General features: G+C 39.6%; 1 long non-coding RNA gene across 1 annotated transcript; it reads right to left on the reverse strand.

Annotated features, from left to right (window-relative positions):
• Positions 1-2,215: 2,215 nt before the first annotated feature.
• On the reverse strand, positions 2,216-21,373 carry LOC122830862. Its single transcript, XR_006370607.1, has 3 exons — positions 20,972-21,373; positions 20,658-20,752; positions 2,216-4,022 (listed from the first exon to the last, which is right to left on the reverse strand). It is a non-coding gene; the product is annotated as an uncharacterized LOC122830862 (long non-coding RNA).
• Positions 21,374-25,449: the final 4,076 nt, after the last annotated feature.

Below are 25,449 nucleotides of genomic sequence, written 5' to 3' on the forward strand. Positions count from 1 at the left end.
GGCTGATTAAAAGCAGTAAGTCTGGGAAACAATGAGGCAAAGTTTTTTTAGCTCAGAGCTACGAGTTGAGCGCCAGCTCATTTTCCTCATCTAGCCTCATCATCCATCTCCATCAACCCTGAACCCTCCGGTCTTGTCCTAAACCTCTGCTGTCGGAGCCCTGTGAGAAGTCAGCCGTGCACCCTCACACTCCCACAGCCGCTCAATAAGGACCATTCATGGCCCACGCTGTAGGAAGTAACAGAACACAGCATTGTGCTTACATGCAGTTAAGCCAGTGTAAGGGTGAGCCAGAGGTGAGCGAGAAGCCCCCCAAGAAGTCCAAATATAATTTCACAGAGAGATACTCTGCAGAAAAAAAAAATAAAAATCAAGCACAATCAAATGCTTCAAGTGCAGCTCCAAGTCTCTGAAGAATTGCAGTCAAACGTCTCAATGATCCCACACTCCATTGTTCGCTCTAATCCCTCTTTCCTGCATGAACAAGGTCCATGAGTGACTTCAGCAGATATCTAACCTGGCAAGCATATGTATATGTGTGTGTGTGCGTGTGTGTGTGTGTGTGTGTGTGTGTGTGTGTGTGTGTGTGTGTGTGTGTGAGAGGGAGTCTTCCCTAGGCTGTCCCACAGGGGATCCAAGCGTCTCGTCTCTGAATCACAGACTGACTCTGTTTGTGTGTGAGTCCATCAGAATGGATCAGCATCAACATCCTGAGTTCCCCTTAGGCACGCACACACACACACACACACACACACACACACACACATTGTATGTCGCTGAACCTCCCCAGGGCTATGTGCTATCCCCCCTATATCCCCATAAGCAGAAACCTCAGCTCCTCAATGTGAGCTGGGCCGTTCACTCACGCTGGACAATGGCTTCAGGAACACTGCGAGCCGTCCAAGAACGGAGACTTACAGCAAGACATCCACATATTTTCAGTACCGATGACTTCCACGTATAGTTCAATACTTTTCACTCTATTTTAGAAATAAAATATCGAAGTTCTTTGATTTTATGAAATGTTGCATACTTCAGAAACACTCTTGAAAGCTTTAATGTACATTAAACTCTCTCCCTAAAGGGAAGGATTGTATAATGCACCTGTGTTACACATAATTTATTTGATAGTACAACTCAATAATAAGGATGAAGAAAAGTATCAAAATAAAAATATCTGAATGAACAGTTTTAATGCATAAGCATGGTTAAACTGTTAAAAGACAGCTACCTACAGCACCTAATCAGATATCAACAAGAGTTCATGCACTCTAAGAGTAAACAATATGGTATCTCAGAGTGGAAAACATCAAATATTTTTGTAGAGAGTGTTTTAACACTTTATATTATGTGTTGGTTTGGCGTTATGACAGATGCTCCAAAGGTTGTATTGAAAAAAGTCCTACTGGCTGCCTGCAAGCTGCTGGCTTATGACTTTGGACAAAGATCTCTTGACAACAAAAAAAATGGTTAATCTCAGGTTTAAGGTACAGCTATCCAATTCCTTCAAAAACAGAATAAAACGGTACTTGACGACAAGGGTCAAGTCTTTAAGCATCGAAGTCCCAGGTTTTAAAATGTCCACATTTATGTTCAGCAGGTCTGAAGTTAAACTTTTTTATGTGAATGTTTCAATTGATCATGTTTTTATAACAGCATGTTCTTGTTTGTTCGTGCCCTGGCAATTAAATTCAGGGAAGGTTTTACGCTTCAATGTTGTTGTTACTGGGCAGAAATCTCAAGATGAGTTTGACTTTCCAGCACACACAAACAGCAGAATGAAGCTGCAGCTGAATGAATTCACTCATTCAGTCACTTCCAACTTTCTCTCAGGCTGCCTGTGACACGGCGGCCATGCAGCAGTGTGCAGGACTCACATGGGCAGGCAGAGGCTTCACCGCTGCCTTCCTGTTGTTAACGTTGATCTCTTTCCATTAATTGCATAATTCCTCCTATGCCTGGTTTCGGACTCCTTCCATCCAGCCGTTCATCCATTCTTCCATCACTGGATGCCGTTTGGGTCCCGAATCTTTTATCCGTGTTTGGCAGCTAATAGGCCGCCTCAGGATACAGGATACACACTTCAACAGGTTGTCCTTGTCATTAAAACAGTGGAGCAATCTTTGACTCCACGCTTTAATAAGTGGGTGATTAACAGTCTTCTGTAGCACTTCATGTCACACTGAGGAGGTCATTCAGATGTGCTGGAGCAGAGAAATTTCTGAAACGTGAAGGACAGTGGATTCGAAGACAAGGATTGAGAACCACTGCCTTGAATGAGGACGAATCCAAAATGTTTCTTGCACAACTTTAATGATACCCAAATGGCCTGGAGAGGGTCAAGGATATGCTAAGGTGAAGTCTCTCACACTTGAATTGAAAAATTAAATTCAGAAATACTTTATTGATCTGAAAGGGAAACTAAATAAAGTGCTGTGAAAACACCTTCAGTCGTAGACCAATGTGCTTTGTGTCCTCTTTCGACAAATACTCGAGCTCCTTAAAACAAACTACTTCAGACATAAAAATTATTATTTTGAATAAGTAGAGTTTCCAAGTAATATTGTGATTTAAATGTCAAGGTTTCTTAAGGAACTGTTCTCCTGATCAGAAACATCAATAATTTCAAGTTATAGCAGCCAGACTGTTAACTGCTGCTGAGAGCTGACAACGGAGCCAAGACCGACATACTGAGATAAGCTGAGACACAAATCAGGGGGAAAACAGAAAAGAGGAGGAGAGAAAACATGATGAAAAAGAACAAAAATAGACAGATGGAGCTGTGAAGACAGAAACGGTGAAGTGGACAGTAGAGCTTCACTCTGGTCTGAGTGCCTCAATGAGGCTCGCTGCGCTGAGAGTCATTATTGTTCTATGACACAGATGAATAGTACATTAGCATAAAGGAGGGCCTGACATGACACATGACAGACACAACTAACTCCCCTTTTGCTCAATCACCTTTTCATGAGCTTCCTCTCACCAAAGCCTTTTCTTTCCTTTTTTTTTGTCTGTTTGCATGAAGTATGCATGTGAGTGTGTGACTTTAGCGTGGCAGCGTGGTTCGTCACACGAGGAGAGGATCGGCTATTGTGCTGATACAGTGTGAGTGTGTGTTTGTGTGCAGAGAGGAGAGGATAAAGGAGAACGTAACAGCGCTGCAGAGTGTCGCTGCAAAGCGCCGCTGCACAGCCGCATAAGAGCCTCTGAACAGAGTTGTGGCCTCGTTTGGAGAGCACCTCGTTCTGGGTTGTTGTTTAATAAAGAGGCTCTCATCAAAGACACACATACACACTCAATCGCCCACCACAAATCATATCAATGCTCTTCTAGCATTTTAGAAACGAGTGCTTGCTCCGAGCCTTACACGCAGCAACCCAAGGTCGTCCCACCTATTGTTTTTTTTGTTTTGTTTTATTTTTTTAAATTCCTCTCGATGATTTCCATTTGTCTTGGCTGTTCCTGGCTTGTTACTGTGGGGGGAAATCTCCAACTCCAGCTGAGCTCTGCTATTTCTGTCCAATCTCTGCAACTCTGCTGACTGAGTGGAAGTCACCTCGTGGCTTCTTCCTCTTCTTTTGTTGACTCACTGGCATGTACGTCTGTGAAAATAGCAGGGGGAATCCTTTGTGCGTATGCGGTGTCCTCCTGATGCGGTGGCACAGAGCCATTTAAGCACCTTTGAGCTGGGAAGCACAGGGATTGCCCAGCCAATCCATCCGGTGATAATTGGATCAACGTGCGTCTGAGGAGGCCTGAGCCAGCCAGCCACTAACTACTGTCCTAATTGGATTAGCGATTGTGGCAGTGTGTGTGTGTGTGTGTGTGTGTGTGTGTGTGTGAGAGAGAGAGAGAGAGAGAGAGGGTTTCCCTGGCTTACAGTGACCCAGGTGTGAACAATAAAGCTGCCGGAGTTGGACGTAGTTGTGACGTCACTCTCAGAGACAGTCCTCTGCTCGTCATTGTGAGCTGATGACTGGCATTTTCCTTCTCGCACAGCAGCATGGAGCAGAGGATTCCATCTGCAACACACACACACACACACACACACACACACACACACACAACGTCACTGAATGCCTGGAGCAAAGACACAGGGAAGGAAAGGCCTGTTTCACCAATAGCAGGTGCTACTGGTTTAATAAGACGTGAGTATTTAGTTTATAGTTTACGCTGCAAAAACATAAGACAAAACTAACCTAAAAGGAGCTTTTCAGCAAGATATAGAAGCTTGTTTTGAGTAAGTAAATTTCTTAATATTGATTTTTTTTTAAAGTACTGGCTCCACTGGGAGAGTCTTCAAATTATAACAAGATATTTTACCGAAGTTATACGTAAAATAATCTGCCAGTGGAACCAGTCATTTATCATCAAAATTCAAGAATTATTGACTTATATCAAACTCCTATGTCTTGCTAAAAAGTTACGTGTAAGTTAATTTTGTCTTGACTCAAATTAAGAAATTGTGAATTTATTCAGGTTATTTACTTTAAGCAATTGTGTCTGTTGACCCAAAACCTTTAAGAGAAACAAGGGAAAAACAGAGGAAATTAAAGAGAACAAATCAGTTTTACAGAACTTAAACTCTTTGTCCTATGTATGGATAGATTTATTTCTGGCTTAACTTCCTAGAGTTTCATTCTGTTGCGCATTTCTTGTTTTTCTTAGTAGCAAAGCCTACAGTTTATCATGAGAACTACATTGGTTTTATAAATAAATAAATACAAACCGCAAACACTTTCTGTTGCCGTCATGGTGGAACAAATATTTGATTCTCCATTCAGGAAAAAGATATGGCTGGTATAAATTTGAAACTCAAAACCATGTCAGTAAAAAAAGAAAAAGAAAAAAAAAAAGCTCAATGTACCAAGATAGAAAACCATGCAAATAGGCAACAATGCTATGAGCTAAAAAAAACTTTGCGTTATAAAAAGGTGTCATAAATTTAACAACGCATGGAGTAAAAATACCCAAAAAAGATGCAAATAATTGTTTGCTCAGCAACACATCTAAAACCAGAAATGTGTCTCCAGGAACATAAACAACCACGATCCTGTTGTTTTCATTTTTGACTTTTTCCAACAATTGTGTCCGGAAAAACTTTTCGTCTTTATCTGTGCTATCTTTCAGCTTTTGCATAAGTTGTGTATTCATATTCCACCTCAAACTCATGAGCAGGTTTTCTCTGCAGGAAGTAAAGAGATCTGGTCATGTGAGCTTTCACACTGGATACATAAAATTGATATTGCTTAGAGTAGACACATTATTATTTTTATTTTAAAACTTCAATTAGCTGCCAAAAGTCAAAACAATTCTCCTAGAGCTTCCGGAAGTTAGAAAAAATGTCTGGCAACAATTGTTGGCGGTGGGATTAAATGGGTTAATGCACTTATATTTTGTCCAAATAAATCTCTCCAAAAACCTACATCATGTGATGAAGCACATAAAAATAATTGATTTTATGCATTTAATCCACAAACAGTTTTCTTACGTGGATCTGACGCCCCTTAAAGCACAGGTTTATTCAGCTCACAGGAAACTGACATTTTCAGACATAAAAGTCTCCAGCGTGAAATTCTGCGCAATAAATTACAGGCATTTAACGGCAGAAATATTAAAAAGCCATAAAACTTTGTATGGAAGATGGTTTTAAAAGTGTCTTCTGCCCAAAGCAGTGCCAGTCTTTAAATACTAATAATTAATGTGTTTTATGGTTCTGTGTGTGCTCTGAGGTTAAAGAACACAAGACTTCCTTTCTGTCATCTGACTACGAAACAAAAAAAAGTCTGGACCTACAGTACTTTGTTCCTGTGTTTGCATGTGTGGGCGAGAGAGTTGGGGGCGTAGAGCCGCTGAATGTGCCGATCCATAAGCCCCATCGACAGAAAAACTTCTGTTCCTCAACCGGAAAGAGCAGTGGAGGAGAAGCACTGGAACTGGATGTTCTCAGCGCGGATCAAACGCACAAATTCAGATTTGCGTAAACACACAAACGGACGAAGAGGCTGTACAAAGATGTCAATACTGAAACTCAGCAAAAGAAATGAGTGAACCCTGTGGGAAACAGACCTAGAAGGTTTAATTGAAAAGATTGTGAAACTATATTTTTATCTATCATTTAATCATTAGATTTAGGAAATAAAGCAGTTTTAAATGTGTTTTGGGAAGGATCAGTTGTTCTGAAACAGGGCAGTGAGACCTTCACTGTGAGTGTGCGTGTCTCCTCATAGGTGGTTTATGTCGTTTAGAAAGCATGTGGCTCATCACCACAGATCATGCATGTCAGTCAAATGAAACTATAAAACAGTAAGGGAGCATAAATCACTTTGAGCTCAAAGAAGAATGATGCAAAAGTCTTTCAGCTGTTACCTTTTATCAGTTCACCACAACTTCTAAAATACTCAGCCTGTAATATCTGAGAGGCCCCAGGTTTTCACACGTTGACCTCAGGCCGTCTCGACCACCGCCACAAACGTCCCCAAGTAAGAGCTGCACCACGCAAAACCTCTGCTCAGTTTTACAAGAGTTACAGGGAAAACGTATTTCTTTCCCTAACAGATTTCTTCTTCTTCTGTTCTTAGTCACAAAATTCATACAAATCTAATCTGAGTATGTGCAAAAATCTGAATTGCGTCTGCAATAATCGACTGGGTGTTTCACATTGTCCGCTCTGCTTCAACTCAGTCACATGTAGGCGACTTTGAGCCTGAACATTCCTGTTCAAAGTCACGCCACAATGTCTTAATCTGGTTTTTATTTTGATTAAACGATGCTAAAACAACTTCTTCTTCTTTTTACTTTTTCTGAGAGGCTAAAACTTCATGGTCACAAACTGGTGGACCAACTTTCTCCTTCGGAATATTCTGCTAGAGAGAAAAACTCACTGTTGCTCCAGTTGAGTCAAGTTGCCAGGTTCTGAAGCAACAAAGCAGAACCATCAGAACCGTCACCATGTTTGACTGTTGATATTCTACTTTTCCCAACAGTCTTATGGATCACCAAGCCATTTTTGTTGCTTTTTCAGGTCTCTGCCTACTTTGTGTTGTATTTAAGTTATTCCTTGATTATACTAACGTTGATAGGGAAACTGAACCAAAATTGTGTACATTTAAATTTATGATTAAAAAAGGAGGCCAGTTAGATTTTCACATAAGACAAGGTTGGTTTGGACCAAACCCAAAAAAAGTTAATTATCTTTTTAAAAGTGCATTTTGTATTTAGACTGGCTGTATACAAGATTTACGACAAAAAAGTTATTTTTGTTTGTTTGTTTTAAACAAAAAAGAAATATTGCATTTTGGGTTTTCCATCAAAAATGGCCTCATGTCTTTGCCGGAAAATATTTTGTATTGTAGTAATTTTTATTCTCACTTTCAAGTTAGAAATTAATGCATCTCTTATTTTGGGTGCAAATCAAGAAAGCAAATTTTGCTTGAAAGAAAATCTCATAAGTATACAAAAATAGAGAAAGAGTCGTGAACGAGGGTTGATGTTTAGGAAAGGTTTAACTTTTCCAGCTCAAAACACTCTTTAATAAACAAAATTTTTAAACTTTAAAAAAAAAAAAATTCATTAAAATTTGTAAAGGTAAAACAAAGTTTGTTCTCTAATGTATCCTTAGTTATTTAGATGGAGATATCAATTCCCTTCTCACACAAAAACATTGCACTGACAGCTGCGACACCTCTTCAGTCACACTCTGAAATATAAATTTGTCCTTTACGGCGTGGGCTGTGCTGACATCATTTGGAAAAAGAAAAAAAAACAGAACGAAGATTGCCTCTCTCTTGGAAACAGGATGTTTTTATCAGTTATCACTAAAAAGGAAGCCCACAGAGACCCCTCAACACTCTGGCCCACGTGCGCATACGCATGCACAACTAAAAACACACACTCTCAACCTCAAAACCGTTACCATTGAGAGGAGAGGCTCAGCCAATCAGAGGCCGGAGAGTAAACGAAGAGGAAGTTGGTGTGGCCACACTGTATGTGTTCATCATCAGAGCTGACAGAAATAGCTTTGTCAGAGAGTAAACAACACGGCCCATTCATAAAAAAAAAAAAAAGAGCAGCAAACGCCCACTCTCCTGCAGCGTAACATGAAGAGGAGCAATAGATGAAGAGCGATAGCAGGAGAGCAGACATGTGCAAAGACGCACAGGGAAAGACAGATGGAAACATGAAAACAGGCAAAAAGAAAGTGAGTAAAATAAAAGAAAGACAAAAGCATCTTGAAACACGAGGTTGATTTAGAAAGAAAGTCTGATAATGACATCACATCCTCGTCACTGCTGGTTCCACTTCCTTGGTTTGGAAAACACCAGAGACTTACGTCACGTGGTGAGGCATCTCTTTCCAACTCTCACTCTTTCTCTGTAACTCGCACACACATTGACACCCGCACACACACTTACACACACGTCTATGTGTGTGTAAGAGTACGACAGGACAGATGTACAGTAAGCTTCATCGCTGCACTTAATGAAGCCATGTGCGTTAACTAGAGTCGCCAGCTGTTTCCCAGCCCACACGTTGTACAATTACATTGTACAATGTAATTTCCACACACACACACACACACAGATATAGACACACACACACATACACCTAGAACATGCTTGCCACATCAAGCCAGATAAGGAAATTGTTCAACCTTGCATGTGTGTGTGCATGTATGATGTATCAGAAAAAGGAAGTGATGCAAACTGCAGACTATTCTTAGCAAACAGCAGAAGTGCCTCACTTCTCTTTCCAGGATTAGTACACTGACAACATTCACACACTTGCTCACCAGAGGAGCCAGTGAAAGTGCACACTTCCTTGCCACAAGCGCCCACGCCGTCTTCCAGTTGTGGATGTGGTGCAACGTGCAAACGCAGCTTAAGACGACTCTTTGCGGGTCTCGAAAAACGCGGCGAGGGCTGCAGCCGACGAGATTCCACTGGTTTCCACTCATGTGGTGGAACGACAAATTTTGGTTCCGGTAGAAAAGCGAGTGTGACAACATCATCGCTCTGACTTTATCTGCACACGCAAGCTCTCACACCAACTTTCAAAAAAACGTCACCTCCCGCCTCAATCAGCCCGTCTGACTGCGGTGTGAAATGCCCGGCAGGACTGCACAGGTGATAATAACGCCTTGTCATTGCAAAACTGATGTCATATGATTGTCATGGCACTAAGAGGTGAGTGGGTGATCTTTTTCACTTCCATTTACATCACATGGTAGCAGGACGAAACCGGCAAGTGAGACTCCAGTGGGTGGTGTCGCTACCTTGATCAGTGGACCACAAACCCGCTGACTCTGTGACCAGGGGGTTCGGAGGAAAGGGTGGCAAGATTTGCTGCGGATCCCAGGCCTGTAGTTCCAACCTCGGTTCCCACAAAGCTGAGTATCGATAGAGCTGGCCTCTTTCTCACGAAACAAGGTGAAACACCATGCAGGTGTTGTCCTGCTTCGTATTCACAGAAAACTGACTGAAATCACCACAAACCAACACTGAACTATCAAAGTTCCATGTCATATTATGAATGTGTATTTAAAAGACGCCACGAGAAATTTCAACTTCATTTGCTCATTTCTCATCATTGCTCTATTAGCTGGAAGTCCTGCTGTGCCTTAGTCACAGCTCTTCGCTTTTTATGCTTTGTCACATTATAACCACACGCTGCATTGTGTTTTATGTGGATTTTATGTAGTAGACCAACACAAAGCAGTAATTACTTGTGGGAGGAAACGGTTATGAGCATTTGCGTTCAGGCCAACAAGTTTTCAGAAGCATTTTTTTGCTGCAATTACAGCTGAAGGCCTCTGGGGGTAAATCTATCACAGCTTTGTACATCAAGAGAATTAAAGTTTTTAAGCATTTTCTTGGCTCTAGCAAGTCGCACACAATCAAATTGAGTAATTGAGCATTTGTGGAAATCAGCTTTATGGATTCTCAACTGAATTTAGGTCTAGACTTTGACTGGGCCATACAACACTTGAATAGTTCCAGTGTATGTTCAGAGTTGTTTTCCTGCTAGAAGAAAACACCTTCCACAGTCTCAAGTTTTTGTTCAGTTTTTATCAGGTTTTCCTCCAGCGTTGTCGTCTATTTAGCTGCATTTATCCTCCTATCAACTCTGACTAGCTTCCTGCTGTAGAAAAGCATCCCCACAGCATTATGCTGCCACCTCCATGTTTGACCACAGGAATGATGTTCAGCGCTAAAAACAGCAAAACACTGGAAATACTGCACAGTTTGTCAACTTAGGCCAAATCTGACCAGAACAACTTTATTATCCTTTGCTGTGGATTTGATTTAAGAGCATCTGAGTTAAGGGGGACTGAATATCAATGTACACTGAACACGGCGTTTCCTGAAGACTTCACATTTGTGGTGATATATCATCTATAATGCATTGAGGCTTGTGGCTGTAATGTCATAAAACATGAATGTGAATAATTTTGCAAAGCACTGTAGTCACTACAAGGTTACTGATTTTAAATGTAGGTATTTTTTAAGTTAAATTTGATATATTTGTTTGCAAAAAGGGATTCTGTGTTACAAAGTATAACTTTATGCATTTATTCATTTATTTTTCACGTCCCTTCGTGGTCCTGGATAGGGTTGGTCTAATAACTACTTGGATTGGGTTTCTCCTTCGGCCACTGCCAGAAGACACTCCACACCCTCTCCAACCCTACACACTATGAGTAATACCAAAAAAATCAAAACCAGCTGAATTAGGAAACACATTTTAAAAATAGTAAGTACGTCACACACATCCAGAGTTTTAGGCAGCAGTTTGGTTTTTCTCAAGTGACCGGAGTTCCCCAAAAGCACTTTGAACGTATCAACAAATGAGGAGTTTTCCAAACAGCTCCACTTCAGAGCTGCATATCTCCATGATGATTAAACTCTGACTAAATGAAGCAGCTATCTCACTTTGACTCTGGAAAATGACTTGCTATATTTAACCGCACCAACAAGTTAGAAGCAGTCACAAAAGCTGAAAAACTGAGCCGTATGTACTATATTTTTCAGCAAAACATTCAGTGAAAAATCAATGGTTACTAAATGTTTTTAGGTTTGAAGGGTCCAACAATCTGCACTATCCTGATGCATTATGGGACATGTAGTGATCCAATATAAAGGCCTTTAAATGTTTTGTGTTTAATTGAAAATCCATTTATTTCAAAGTATAATTTATTAAGGGGAAACAATCTGTCCAACTTGAAATAAACCAGCAACCCTCCTGACCCCATTAGGGACAAGGGTGAACAGAAAATGGATGGATGGATGGATGGGAGCAGGAAATTTGTATTTATTTTATTTTTCAGGAGTGGTTTTCACCATAAATGCCATTTTCCCAAGTCTGTTTCTAGTTGTACTATTATGAGTTGTAAAGTAAATTTACTTAAGAAAATTTACTCTCCTGAAGTAATTCTGTTAGGCCTACTGCTCTGTGAAAGCTGCATCACTGCTTCATGTTTTCTCCTTTCTATTGGAAACATACTTTTGTTAGCTTTTTCTGATATTAAAATTCATTTAATAATAGGAAACAGTTAAGAGAGACAAGAAAACCAAAGAAATCTATAAAGGATACTACTAGATTTTTACAAGGTTTGTATTTAATCTGCCTTTAATGAACAAAATCTCTACTTGTAGCAACAGGAAATAGCCGCAGAGACAGATGCAGGATCTCCAAGCCTACAGAAAGGAGAGCTATTGTGATCAGAGTAGTAAAGAACAGGAGCATTTCAAATGTGCTGATAAACAGAAATATCAATTGAAAAATGAAAACTAAAGTGATGAATAAACTTTTAACTGAGCCTCACTTCAAAAGTGATAAACTTTTCCATAAAATTACAAACAGAGCTAAAAAACTTAAAACACTTTTCATAAACAAACTGGAGAGAGTTGGTATCTCTCCAAGTAGCTTCCGAAGAGAGAAGAAAGAGGTTCACTGGAAGGGTTTTCTGATGTTTTGGACACTGGAGACAAGATGGAAAGTGAGATCGGATGTTTCTTAACCAGAACTCCACCTTTCCACTAACACATGACCAAACACACTCGTAGGCAAACACACTTAGCACAAGTGCAGGGGCAAATCCCTCAGCCCCCCTGCGGCGCACCTCTGGGGGAGTTAATGGACGCACTCACTCATCCTGATACTTTCCTCCGCCCTGCAGCTCATCTGCCGCGGCCCCTGCCTTTCCACACCCCTCTCTTCTCCACTTCACCAGTATTTTCCACCTCAGTGGAAACAAGGAGGGCTGCGCGGCAGGGCTGTTCGACAGCAGCCTGCACATGAAAATGGGTCAGAAACAGGAGAGGAGGAGGTTCCTTCTTTCTTGACCATTAGGTTGTGCTTGTGCAGTGTGTGTGCGTGTGTGTGTGTTTGTGTTTGTTGTAAGAGGTGATCAGGGCGAGCTGTGAGCTGGTGGCGAGAATCAGCCACAGATTCTTGCTGCTGGCACTTTTATTTCAACAAGGCGTGTTTTGATGTTGAAACTCAATATTTTTAAAATACCTGCTCACAAGAAATACATTTTTCAGCGTCTTTTGGAGAATCTTTATTTAATCAAATCTTTATTCCTCTTTTCCAATGAGACAAAACTTTGACTTATTTAAAAGTAGCAGCACTTCAGGACTTGTCATCTCTACCATCCATCTGTCCAAGATAAACACTCTCCTAATTTTATCTCATAAACAAGTAACTCCATTTTGACACTCGGGTTTAAAATCTGTCATATACGTCGTCGTGCGTGTGGGCGTCTGTTGTGTGTGTGGATCAGCGTATGTGTGAACGGTGCTGATGCGTAGGAGACGGTTACGTGTTTTGGCTTATAACACAGTAGTCGATGGCTGGAGTTGTCATGACGATTCTTAGTAAGACTTCTCCATGGTGACCATGACTGGACACACACACACACACACACACACACATGCACACACACAAATTAGGGAAAATTTTAATCCAGGGTGAAGAAAAATTTCCTAGTTAAGTTAGACAAATCTGTCAAGTCTTACTTTTACTCATTTATTTCTTAGATGAATCTATTTCTGCCTGATATTTTTTTAAGAAAAAGGTTTTTACTGCCAACTTTTAAAACATTTCTTGTGATATGAATTTAGGATGCTGCACTAAGCATTCTGAAAATCAAATTTAGATTCTTTACAGAGTTTAATAAATACATTGTCTTAGGTTTGCATGAGAATACAGTACATTTAAACTCAGAGTATATCAAACTGGACTCAAATGGCTTTGATCGCACGGTACAGCATCATGAATCTGTTGACAGGATAACTATTAGCCATTCATGCCACAAATATGGCCTTCTTTGTGAAAGGGTGACAAAAAAAAAAATCGATAAATAGTCCAATTTAGAGTTTTATCTAGACATTTAGAAGATAAAACAAACAAGCTAGGCAGAGAGCAGAGAATAATTCTGTAGAGTTAAACATGATCACAATTGTTTTCTTCAGCAGGGACAGAGATGGTGGTCAGAGTTTCTGGACAGATTGATGGAGCTAATTACAGAATCATTCTGGTAGACAACCAGCTATCAGCTGCAATAGAGTTGAGACTGAGTCACAGGATCATCTTTGAGCAAGACAACAACCTTGCAGCTAATGCATCTAGGCATGGTTTAGAACAGGATCTGCAACCTGTAGCTCCAATTGTCCAGGGCGGCATCTCATCAGGGGGCGGCATGAGACCCACCCACCTACCCGGGCCTCTGCCACTGCCAAGGATATGCTACCCCTTGCCCCTCCGGTGGTACGTTGGAGTCAACTTACCACCAGACTGGTCATGGTGGACAGTTCCCAAGACATGCGGCCACAGATCAGATGAGAGGAAAACAAAGTCTACCATTGAACTGTGGCCAGGATGTCCTGGTGCCAAGAGCACATATGGATGCCTGCTTGAACAAGATGCTCGTTATAGACAATCCACGATGACCACACAAATCCAATAATAGAACACCACTCCAGTGTAGATCAGGGTGGCTCTTCCTCCCAACCAAATCCCTCCAGGTCTCACCGTCATTAACCATGTGAGCGCCGAAACCCCAGCAGAACAAGGTTCTTAAGTTAAAAACATACAGAAACAATGAATGCAACAATATTCACTTATTGTGGTTCACAACCTTGTAGAGTCTCATTTCAAAGTCTCTTTTAAGACGTCGTCTTGTTTTAATGAATATATTTATGTTTGGTTTATTCTTTTTAGGTAACAGGGATCAAACTAACCTACACTACTCTATAATTTTCTGTATCATTTTGTCCAGTGCAGAGTTAATGGGAGGAGCTTGTATTGGGTCATTTGTCCTGCAGTCAGTGAGCAGCAGGCGGGGTTCACCTGGAACAGGTCATCAGTCCATCAGAGACACACAACCATTCACATGCTATTTTAACCTAACCTGTTTTCATACTATAAGTAGAAACTGGAGCACCTGGAGAAATCCTATGCTTGTGGGGAGAAGAGCAAAGAAACTCCACACTAAACAGTCTGTTGCCTCCCGGGTTTGGATCCAGCACCTTCTTGTTCTGAGAAAGCAGCCACAAGCACCAAATAGTGAAAATCTTTTTGAGGAAATCATGCTGCCTCTTTCCAGTAAAACACTAAAGATTTGTAGAATCAGTGCCAGTGTACGCAATGTGTGGAGTACACTGGCCATATTTAAATGCAATGTTGTGCTTGTTTTTCTTTTTTATTTTGTACCCTTCCTGTCAGTGTGTCACAGAAGGGTAAGAGGTCACATCTGACGATTCTGATTACGACTGTCCTCAACACAAAGAGTAACGAGGTCCTGCACAATATCACCCACATATGTGAAATGCTGCCAGACGTCAGTCAATCACACACAACAAAGCACTGACATCCAGGCTTCCAGCGCAGTTAAGGAGAAACAGCTGCGTTGTAGTAACTTGCCACACCACAGGAGAGTGACGCAATGGCGTGAGTGCGTGTGTGTGTGTGTGTGTGTGTGTGTGTGCGTGTGTGTGTGTGAGTCTGCGTGAAAGTGTGGGAGTGTGCATATGAGGGTCTAGGTCAGTGCTGCGTCTGTGTAAGATAGACAGCATTGGTGTGGTCACTGTGGGAGAGATGAGTCACGGGGTCAAACTGGAGTTACAGCGAAAAGGAAGAGGGAGAAAAAAAGAAAATAAAACGAGAAAATGAGAGCAAAGAACCCAGAAATCAGATTGAGCATGTGGGAAAGAGGCACACCTGATCTGATTTGGTCACTTCCTGTTGATCCGATGTTAAACCGATGAGCTAAGATCTCAAGGCTTGAGTAGCCGCTTTTAGTCCATGAAAGTGGACACATATTTCCAGGCCCGCAGCACTGGGTGTTCAGCCTGCGTACCGATGGCTGCATGTGAATGGCCTGCTCCGCTGGGGAAAACAGGGAGTCTTGCCCAGACATTCCACGGCACAGAATCCCAAACAGTTTCTACTACAAGTAAAACACACATTTGCGCACCCAAAAGCACGCAGCCTCACAGGGTGCATGCCTTTCCAATGTAATATGGGAATCAAAAGCAGAACACAAGAGCTTCTGACAGCTAATCACCCATTAGAGCATTAGTGTCAAGAAGAGTGGCAGATCAGAGTTAAATCAGGCAGGCTGTTACAGAGAACAGTTACCACAGCCTGCAGTCAGCACTCAGCATGCAAATCCTCAACAGGACGCTGCTCCAATCGGGGCTTCCCATGATGCAAAGTAAGGACAGTCCCTGTCAGCACGCGAGAAAAAAATTAGATCTGCATGTTGGCATATCCAAATGTACGCGCTGCTTCTTCTGAAAGTAAGCTGCAAACTTCAAAGGTTTCACGCTTCACAAAGCAAAAGGAGAAATTTAAAGTTCAAAAAATGTGAATTTTAGTGGGTTTGTGGCACATGATTTGTCACAAGATTCAATGCAAATTCTGTGCCGATCTACAACGAAAATACTGAAACAGTGAGTTGTGCCCTATAGACTGTCTTCTCAGACTATAACAGTCTAAATATTACACAACCATAAACTCTTTAAAAATATATAATACGGTAATAGCTTGAAAGTAAATCACTGTCACATTTTTCTACATGCTCTCTCATAAAGTCAAAGATGGCTTTTGTTGAATTTCCCAGCTCCACTTCGCAAAACTTAACGACTAAATCAATCCAGGTTTTATTGACCGTGTTCCTGCAAAAACTCCTGGAAGCATTATAACATGATTAATAACAAGACCACTGAGCTTCCAACACTCACACCAACTTTGTATGATGTAATTCAAGACCAGATGATTGGCTGGTTTTGGCTGAGGTAATCAACTGGTCGCTTCCTGAGAGGGAGACACTGGAAACTTAAAAGATTAGTTTGTATTCGCAGAACATTTCTACTGAAAAGATCTTTTGAGAGCCCTTGGCAAACCGGCTTGAGAACACAGAGCAGGATTTGTGATTTATCAATTTCCTAAGCTGCACATTGTTCCGATCAATGGCTAGAGTCATAATTCGTCACTCAGGACAAATATTCCCATAGTTTTGTTCTTTCTCGCGCTGTTGCGGTCACACTGGTTCTAGAAGTAAATTGAACACATCGAGGAGAGTCAAGTTTTTCAATCCAGTCTGACAGGTTTATTTATTTCCTGGTATGCAATGTTTTATTATTAATTACCGTAATTTCCAGACGGCTCAAGCTCAAGAGCGAATTTGCTTCAAGATGAAAGCAACACCTAAAACAACTGTTTCTGTGAAAGCACCTTGCTTGTGCAGCTCAACAATCTTGCCAGGTTCAAAGGTAGAAAGCATGAAAAATAACAGAAAAAACACATTTCTGCACAGATTCAGAACCATAAGGCTACAGCCTTAAACTTTTACTCATCTGTTTAATAGCGTCCTTGATTTTAGATGCAGTTTTCAAAAATTTGCCTACTTTACTTCCCACTCGCCCCTGTTTCTTCTTTCTGCATTTTAAAGTTCTGCCTACTAATTGTGATCCATCAGTGCCAAATGAGAATATTTTGACCAGGAGAGCATACGTTGAACTAAAGGGAGTAGAAAGAACAGCTTGCATTAAGATTAAGCAACACCACTTTCTCCTTTTTTTTTTTCTTTTTTGCTCATTTTTTCTCAGTTAAACCGTTTCGGCCCTCCACCCAAACACTCATTTACGCAGGGTCTCCACCGCTATCCCCACTGTGTGGAGTGGGCCAGCGAAGCATTTCCACAGCTGCGGCCAGGAGCGCTCCCAAGTTTTCACGGAGACACATAAAACTCCTCAACAAAAAAAGGAGGCGAGGAAGGACTCTGCATGGATTGTGTAAGTTCCAGGCATACCTCATGAAAAGCCAGAGTCCGTTTCCTGGAAAAAAAGAACATCTTTGGCCCTTCATGGAGGCTCCCACAGCCACACACACAATAATAGGTTACTGGTCAAGATCTTTGTTGAGGTAATGGTATTGCTTACGCCACTGTGGTCACCTCATGCAGTCTGTGTCTATTTCTATCTGCTTTGAATATGATGACTCGTGCTGTGTTTCCTGAGAGTGTGTGCATGTATTCAAGTGTGTGACTGAGCTCCAGATTACGTGTGTTGTCTGCCCATTAAGGCTGAAAGGTGGCCAATTATAGCTGCCGTCTTTCAGGAGCAGATGAGAGGAAGATTCGGACCAATATGCACATTTGCTTTCCGTATAGGAGATATTTATATGGGCTGTTGAATGAGGGTGCCTGACTGTGGGAAATGATCATTTTAAATTTATTTGGAAATTACGTTTAAAAATAGACATGCTGCACTGTGGAAAGGTTTTAAGTAAATTAACACCACTATTGGCAGTTTTCAGTTGTCAAAGAAAATCCCATGCAAGCTGAAAAATGCAGCATACATCGCTAGAAACCTTAGTTAAAGGTTTCTAGCCACATAATGTCATTTTAAAGCACAATCATGTAATTGTGTTACCTTCAGTTTAGTTGTTATAAAAATGCTGTATATATATCAAACATGACTGAAAAGAAATTTGACTTCGCAATTGGGCCTCTGTCTCTTTAAGAAGTCCCTGCTCTTTTGACACTCCAAACAACATTCCTCTATCAAGCATTTACAAACATTTGTCAGACCACTGGACTGAGAAGTAGTTCGTATAATGAGCTCAGCAGATGCGCAGTTCCACAAGCTGTTTGCTAATTGCTGCTGCCACTAGTCTGAAGGACTCTTTGGATTGGTTCCCTCAATCCAAAGAGTCAAAGCAACACTCCAGGTATGTTCTTGATGAGGAAATAACATTACGACATCATGTAAAGCTTTTTTAAAAAAAATCCATATTACATAATGCTGCCCCTTTAAGAAAGAAAATATCCTTTTATTTGGACTATTTTTGAAGCGGTATCCCATCCCGGTCGTATAATGTAGCTGTTTTTCCACAGTGGAAGCCTGTTCCTGGGTAGAAGCTAGAATGGAAGTTCCCCTCTCAGGGATCGAAGGAGCGTGAAGAGGGAAAGAGAGAGCAAGGGAAGATATGAGCGGGGGAGTTTGAAGAGAGGGCAGCAGAGGGAGAGGATAATTTACCAGTGACATCAAGGCAGCATGAGAAGAATGAAGAGGAAAGAGTGGAACAGAAACTGTGATGTGGGAGGGGAGCTCCAAACATCAGCTAAGTGGGTTAGTGTAAGCCCATCGTCTCTCGCTAAACAAAGCCTGCTCAGAAAGCCTCTGCATCAGTGGGAGACATGAAGTACACAGAGAAAACTGGCAAACTTATTGTTGCCTTAGTAGTGGTTACTATTAAGGATTCACTTCCTGTTTGGTTTGAATATCATGGTTCAGCGAAAATATTGGCTGAAACGTTTGTAAATTCTGAAGAGAATCAGCGACATTCAAGCCTTACAGCCAAACACAACCTGATAAAAGACAATAACTTTACTTTAGTCATTTTAAAGCTTCATGAGACATGAGAAATTTTCAAGACATTATTATCATGTAACTTTTCCAAAACAACTCAGCTCATGAACAGTTTGCTTTTAAAACATGGAGCATCAGTGACCTGAATACAATGTGAATCAAACGTACCAAAGAGTGAATTATGTCGGAGTTGAGGTCTTATCAGTTTTTCTCAATCTTCAATCGCTACCAGTTCTGATGAAACTATCATGTTGTGTCAGTGAACTTCAATGCAATGCATTCAATGTGTCTCAAAAGCATGAAAAATGATGCGCAAAACACTCCATTCTGCAGTGATTTTTACTTTTGAAATCCGAGGCGGATATTCAGTCAATGTTTAAACACAATAAAATCACTTTTGCTTTAGGCATCGACGTGTGAATAGAGTTACTAATTTTTTTCTAGTCTGTAAAACTGAAGTAAAATTTAAAGATAACTGAATTACTTCACTAATGTTGCATCTTGTGATAATATTGCAGTACTTTCATATGAATCAACTAAAAGAAACCAATTCTTTAGAGCCAAAATTACTTATTCATCAATTTAAACTAATCACTCCAACGTAAAAATTCAGTAGCCAAGATGTATAAACTGAACAACAACAAATTGGTTAGAAGTCTAGTTTGAGCTGTTTGTCCTCAAATGTCATAAACTTCCCCGGCCAACGTATTTCTGCTCACATTCAGGCAGGACAGCACAGAAGGCTGAAACTCAGATGAAGTTATTTATCTAGCAGGCACAGAACTTTCCAAACACTACACAACGTTATCAAGCAAACATTTAGACAACACAGCGCTCTTCCAACAGAGTGAGATAGGTGAATCACATCCGGTGAGTAAGAAGATTATTCAGCTGGGAAGGGAGAGGAGGAGTGCTGTCTTCGTCGGCCCAGTGACAGAGCTAAAGCTGCTCTAATTTTCACTCCCACTATCACCACCGGATCAATAGCGTACAATCATGAACGCTGAAACTTCACAAGGCCACATGGAAGCAATGGGGAGCGGCAAGGTGCAGCTCCCTGAAACGCTGCTGCTGCTTTAAAAGGAGCTTGTACAAAAATAACAGTGTGGTGGAACAGCTTGTGTCTAAAATGTTAAGGAAATACAGGCAAATGTTCTTCAAGAAAAGATAAAGTTAAAATCAGGCATAAAATATTTTTATCTTCAGAGTCAACAGATTTCACAAAGTCCTTTACGTGGACACAGACACAAAAACTTTGCATCTATTTGGTGATTCATAAAAATAATCCTGAAGGATAAGACTTGCCTAATAATTGTGTACAAATTATTAGAAACAGGTAGATATGAAAACATCTGAGTATTGTGAAAAAGTTTAATATTTTTTGTCACTCATTTCAGAAATTGAAACTCATAGATTTATATCAAATAAAATGAAATTTATTCTAATTTTTAAGATTACGGCTTAGATGTAATGAAAACCCAAAATTCAATGTCTTAGAAAATTTTAATGCTGCATCACGGCAATCAAACACCTAAACGCAACAAGTTGGACACGAATTCAACTGTAGCATGAAAAATCTACATTTCTCAAAAGATTCCTGCAGAAAATCACATCTAACACAACAAAATATCGACACACGTCTATAGTAGCGTTTCTTTGTACGTCAGAAAGAACAGAGCTTACTGTGTTAGCGTTATTTAGCTCCTTTTCTTTTTTTCTAAATCCTAAATCCAAAAATTTTATTGAGCTTCTTCTTTAAATGTTTCCAAGGATAATTACCTTATTTATCTTCTTTTTTGCCCCTTCAGACTTGCCATGAGGCTCAGAAAGCTGAAGTGCAGCTGGTGCTCTGTAATGTGGTTATTTTCAAGCGTCTGTGGGAGGACAGAAAAAAAACACACTCAACAAACGCAGCATGCTTGGTTTGATACCTTTTTTTGTAACAATCCAAGCCACCATGGCGGACAAAAAATAAATAAATAAAAAATGCTTTGCAACCTTCAAGAAGATAATGCGTGACTCAGTGACACCCTTCAGACGTCTTACATCAGCATCGAGTTGTGTCAACACTTCCAGGCTTCTTTCTCACTCACCAAGTCAGCAATTCCAGTTACGAGGAACAGCAAGCGCACATACTTGCTCCTCTGCTACGCAGATCAGTGAACGTCACAAGAGGTGTCCCAACGTTTCTCCTTCACTGGAGGAAATCTTTCATGCAAAAATGAATGGGAGTGCCTCGCCCTGCACACAGAGGACTGCGGAGAAAATAACAATGCTTGAACTGGCAGCTACATGGCAGTCGTAGCGTGCCATGAGGCAGATATTTCTGCACCTTGGTTTTTGTTTAACACCAGGCGTCAAATGTGAAGAGATGAAGTTTGAATGCGGTGAATCATAAACGGTTAACGCTTTGTTAAAAAAAAAAAAAAAAACTGTGGCCAACTAGAAGGCAATACAAGAACTGGATTTTCCACTACAGCTGCAAAAACACAAAATCTTACCAGTGTTTATCTAGTTTCTAATGAAAATACCTTAGTGCATTTGTAATTATACAAAACTAACTTACAAGTAACTTTTCAGCATAATAGAGGAGCTTGTTTAAAGTCCTTAATTCTGTAATATTGATGAAAAAGTATTAGTTTCACTGGCAGATGATCAATCAATCAATTAATCAAGTTTATTTGTATAGCACATTTCAGCAACAAGGCAGTTCAAAGTGCTTTATCATGAAACACAAAAATAAAAAAGACATAAAACAAATAATCACCAATTGAGAAACAAGTAAACAATAGATTTTTGTCGACTGTCATTATCAAAATCACCAATTCATATAAAATATGTTCCAATTGTTTTGGTTCAAACCAAACCTAAACATGTGATGTTTAAAGAAACGGTCAAATGTTATAATTTCACTTTAACAACAGGAAAACCATAAAATATATGCAATTGGAACAAGTACTTCATCAATAGTAAGAAATTATTTACTTAAAACAACTGCATATCTTTCTGAAAAAGGTACTTGTAAGTTAGCTTTGCCTTATTTCAAGTGTACTAGAAACTAGACCAAAAAATACACATATTCATTATTCATAAGAAAGATATTCCTCAGGTCTTCCTGGAAATGAAATGTGCAAAGCAACAGCGAGATTGTCCAAAAAGAAAAGCAACTTTTGGTTCCCCAAATCCTGTTTTCTTCCAATGAGTTGCTTCTTTTTTCCCCACCAAGTGTGAACTCTCTTGCGGATTCCCTCACAGGCTACATGCACAGCAGATGGTTTCAGAGCATTTTTCATGCACAGTTTCAGGCAATGTTTGACGCTGACCCATTCCCCACTAATGGGGCATGAAGACTGTCAAACAAAATCTTCCCCGGTGTCTGGATGAATCATGGCGAGATGTTATTCACGAGAGGTGACTCTTAGTTTCTGCAAAACAAGCGCCTGAAAGGAAGTCAAATGCAGAGAAAAACACAGATAAATTGAACAATAACAAAATTGTTTGATCACAAGATTCGAAAGATTAAAACTGTCATTTTACAAGGAATACATGATAAAGTTATGTATTTTATGTATCTTTAATGTAGATATAGACAAAATTATGGTCATATTTAATAAATTAGAATAAGTGATGAATGAGGTTCACATGGCAGATTTTAAAATATTTTTTAGGCAGGTATTAAACTTACTTTTTATTTTTATTTTATTGTTTTTGTCTATATTAAAGATCTGCTGATGTTGTATCAACCTTCCAGACCTCTTAGGTCTTCTGGTTCTGGTTCTGCTCTGCACCCCTAGAACCACAAACAAACGAGGAGAGGCAGCATTTAGCATCTATGCACCACAAATCTGGAACAAACTTCCAGAAAACTGTAAAACAGCTGAAACACTGACTTCCTTTAAATCTCAACTAAAAACCCACTTGTTTAGGATTGTATTTGAAACGTAATCAATTGCAAGTTTATTGACAGAATCTGACTTAATGTTGTGTTTTGATTGTTGATTTTATGTTGCATTGTGTTTTTGTGTCTGATTTGATGTAAAGCACTTTGAAATGTCTTGCTGCTGAAATGTGCTGTACAAATAAAATTTGATTGATTGATTGATTGATGGTCTGATATAATATTCTAATATTTAATTATGTGTTTACATTAGTATCAAGCAGAAAAACAACTTCAATGGACAGGTGTTGAAAGCTAGATTAAGACTGATCTCCAATAAAGCAATCGATTATGAAAAATGCTGATTAACAAGGTTTGTGCAGAAAACTTATACATTTAAATTAACTTTAGTAATTCTGTCAAGTGTTAAAATTGTAAGTATAATTTTGAATAAGTATATAAAAAGGTGCATGTAGTGCTTGCTTTTAAAATTCATTCAAATGTTTAATTTTTACTTTACTGCCATGGCCCTTGTGAGCGTGAGCTGATCATTAAACCCGCATTGCATCAGTAAGTATCGGGATCTACGCAGATGTTTCTAAAAACATTTTAAAAACGTTTTTCTTGTTAGTTTGAAACAGTTCAACCTTTTGGCATCAACTTTGACAGAAGGAAAAAATCAGTCAGCTGTTCTGCAAAACAAGACTCGAAAGTGCCTCTTTTGAACTCTCAGTACATCAGAGGGAACTGTGATTCTGACCAATGACCTGTAATGAGTCAGCTTACAAATAAAATGAGTCTACATGTAAAAATAAAAAGCATCCATACACAGACTACTGTGTGTGTGTGTGTGTAAATATAGACGGACATGACGACTCGTGATCCGACGTTTCTTTCCAAAAACGTATTTGCTGTTCCGCCTCTGAAAGCGAAACTGTTCATACCTGATGCTGATGCAATATCGACATATTGTGCATCATTTAGACAAGTCAAACATGTCATCCAGCTTAATTATGATTGGATATGTGACTGAACCTGAAGTTTGATAAATTTGAATGATATCTGCTGCTTTGGGGTTGGATCTCCTTGAATCCTGTAAAACGATTCTTAGATTTAGATTAAACATATTACATATAAAATATTGTTTCAATAGTATTTCATCCTCTGATTAATATTGTGGTGGTTCCATTAGTAAACCTGAAACTTTATCTGCATCGTAAATCACAGAACGAGTGATTCACAAAATAAAACAATTTTAGAAAAATTGCATGTCAAACTTTCAAACAGGCACTTTTTGCAATTTCAATATGCATCGTCAAATGTTTTTGTTATTCTTATACACTCAGCCTCTTTCTCAGGTTGACCTATTTTAGACTTGATTGCCAATAAATTCTAATTTGAAGATGTCTTTGCTAATTTGATTACCATATTTTTAATTCTGTAACCTTTCAACAGACTACTTTTTTTTCCCCCCCAAGCTGGTTTCATTGCTGGTTTCATTGCTAAACCGATACTAGCAGTACCAGTTCTTTATGTTTAACCTTCAAAGTACCAAGAAAGAACTGCTTAGTTCAAGAGGCGAGAATGAAGACCTAAAATTAAAAAGTTAAGAAGTACATGCTTAGTTTCATCTTTAAAATGGCAAATTTCAGACAAAACTATGCTTATATAATATGAAGCGTTGTGTGATATTTCAGTTTTGATCAGCATACATACAGTTCAGAAACCAGAAATGCGGGTTGAGATAAGAGAAAACTGTTTTTATAAAATCATCTAGCACAATGGGAAACAATGGGAAGAGGTTGCTGCTTGAGTGATTATAAAACAGAAGTATTTAAAGTGCATTTATGAATAAACTTTGAATAGGATTTGCAGAAAAAACATTAATAATGTGATTTGTGTTGGAGAACTGCCTTCAGCTTTGCTGGAAAAACCCAAAAAAGATTCTTTACCAGCTTGCACTAAATGCCACTCCATTATGCAGCATGCAAATTATGTTTCACATGTATAGAACTGCTATTAACTCTATAATCTCAGATGTAAAACAAATGTAAATCAGCTAAAGTAACCCGATTACAGTAGCTGTTTAGCCTGATAAAATTATCCAACATTATCTCTTGATGATGTTTTGAAGACTCTGCAGACTTCCTTGTTGGCTTCTGCTACATTATAAATTGCAAACATGTGGTTTTCTGTGAGCAGGACTGAAAACTGTAGTTTGTATCAGTAATGTGCCAAACAGAAGGACAGAAAAACTGCTTAAAATGCAGTTTCTTACAAAAACAACCTCAGTCTGAGCTATCTGGTCTAAACAACTGAAGCTAAGCGGTGCATAAAGTCGTCTTTGTATGTGAAGTGAACTAGCTTATAGATTTATCTCATCAAGAACTAAATATGTAAGCATTCTCAATTTCACGTAACCTTTGCAATGATGATCTAGTTCATTTTCTCATCCTTTCAGCAAAATGCCAAACTTTCACCGAATCCAAAATGACATTATAAAATGCTAATCTTAATTAGCAAAATCCAGAAGAAAAACTCATTTAAATGTGTAAACATACTCTGAACTACTACTGTTGCAGCCAATATAACTACATTTGAATTTCCTTTTGATCCACAAATTAAGCTAAGCGGTTGCTGCTTGAGTGATTATAAAACCAAAGACTAAGTCTTATTAGACACAAAGCGCACAGT

This window comes from Gambusia affinis, linkage group LG05 (assembly GCF_019740435.1).
Source record: "Gambusia affinis linkage group LG05, SWU_Gaff_1.0, whole genome shotgun sequence".
NCBI lineage: Eukaryota > Metazoa > Chordata > Actinopteri > Cyprinodontiformes > Poeciliidae > Gambusia > Gambusia affinis.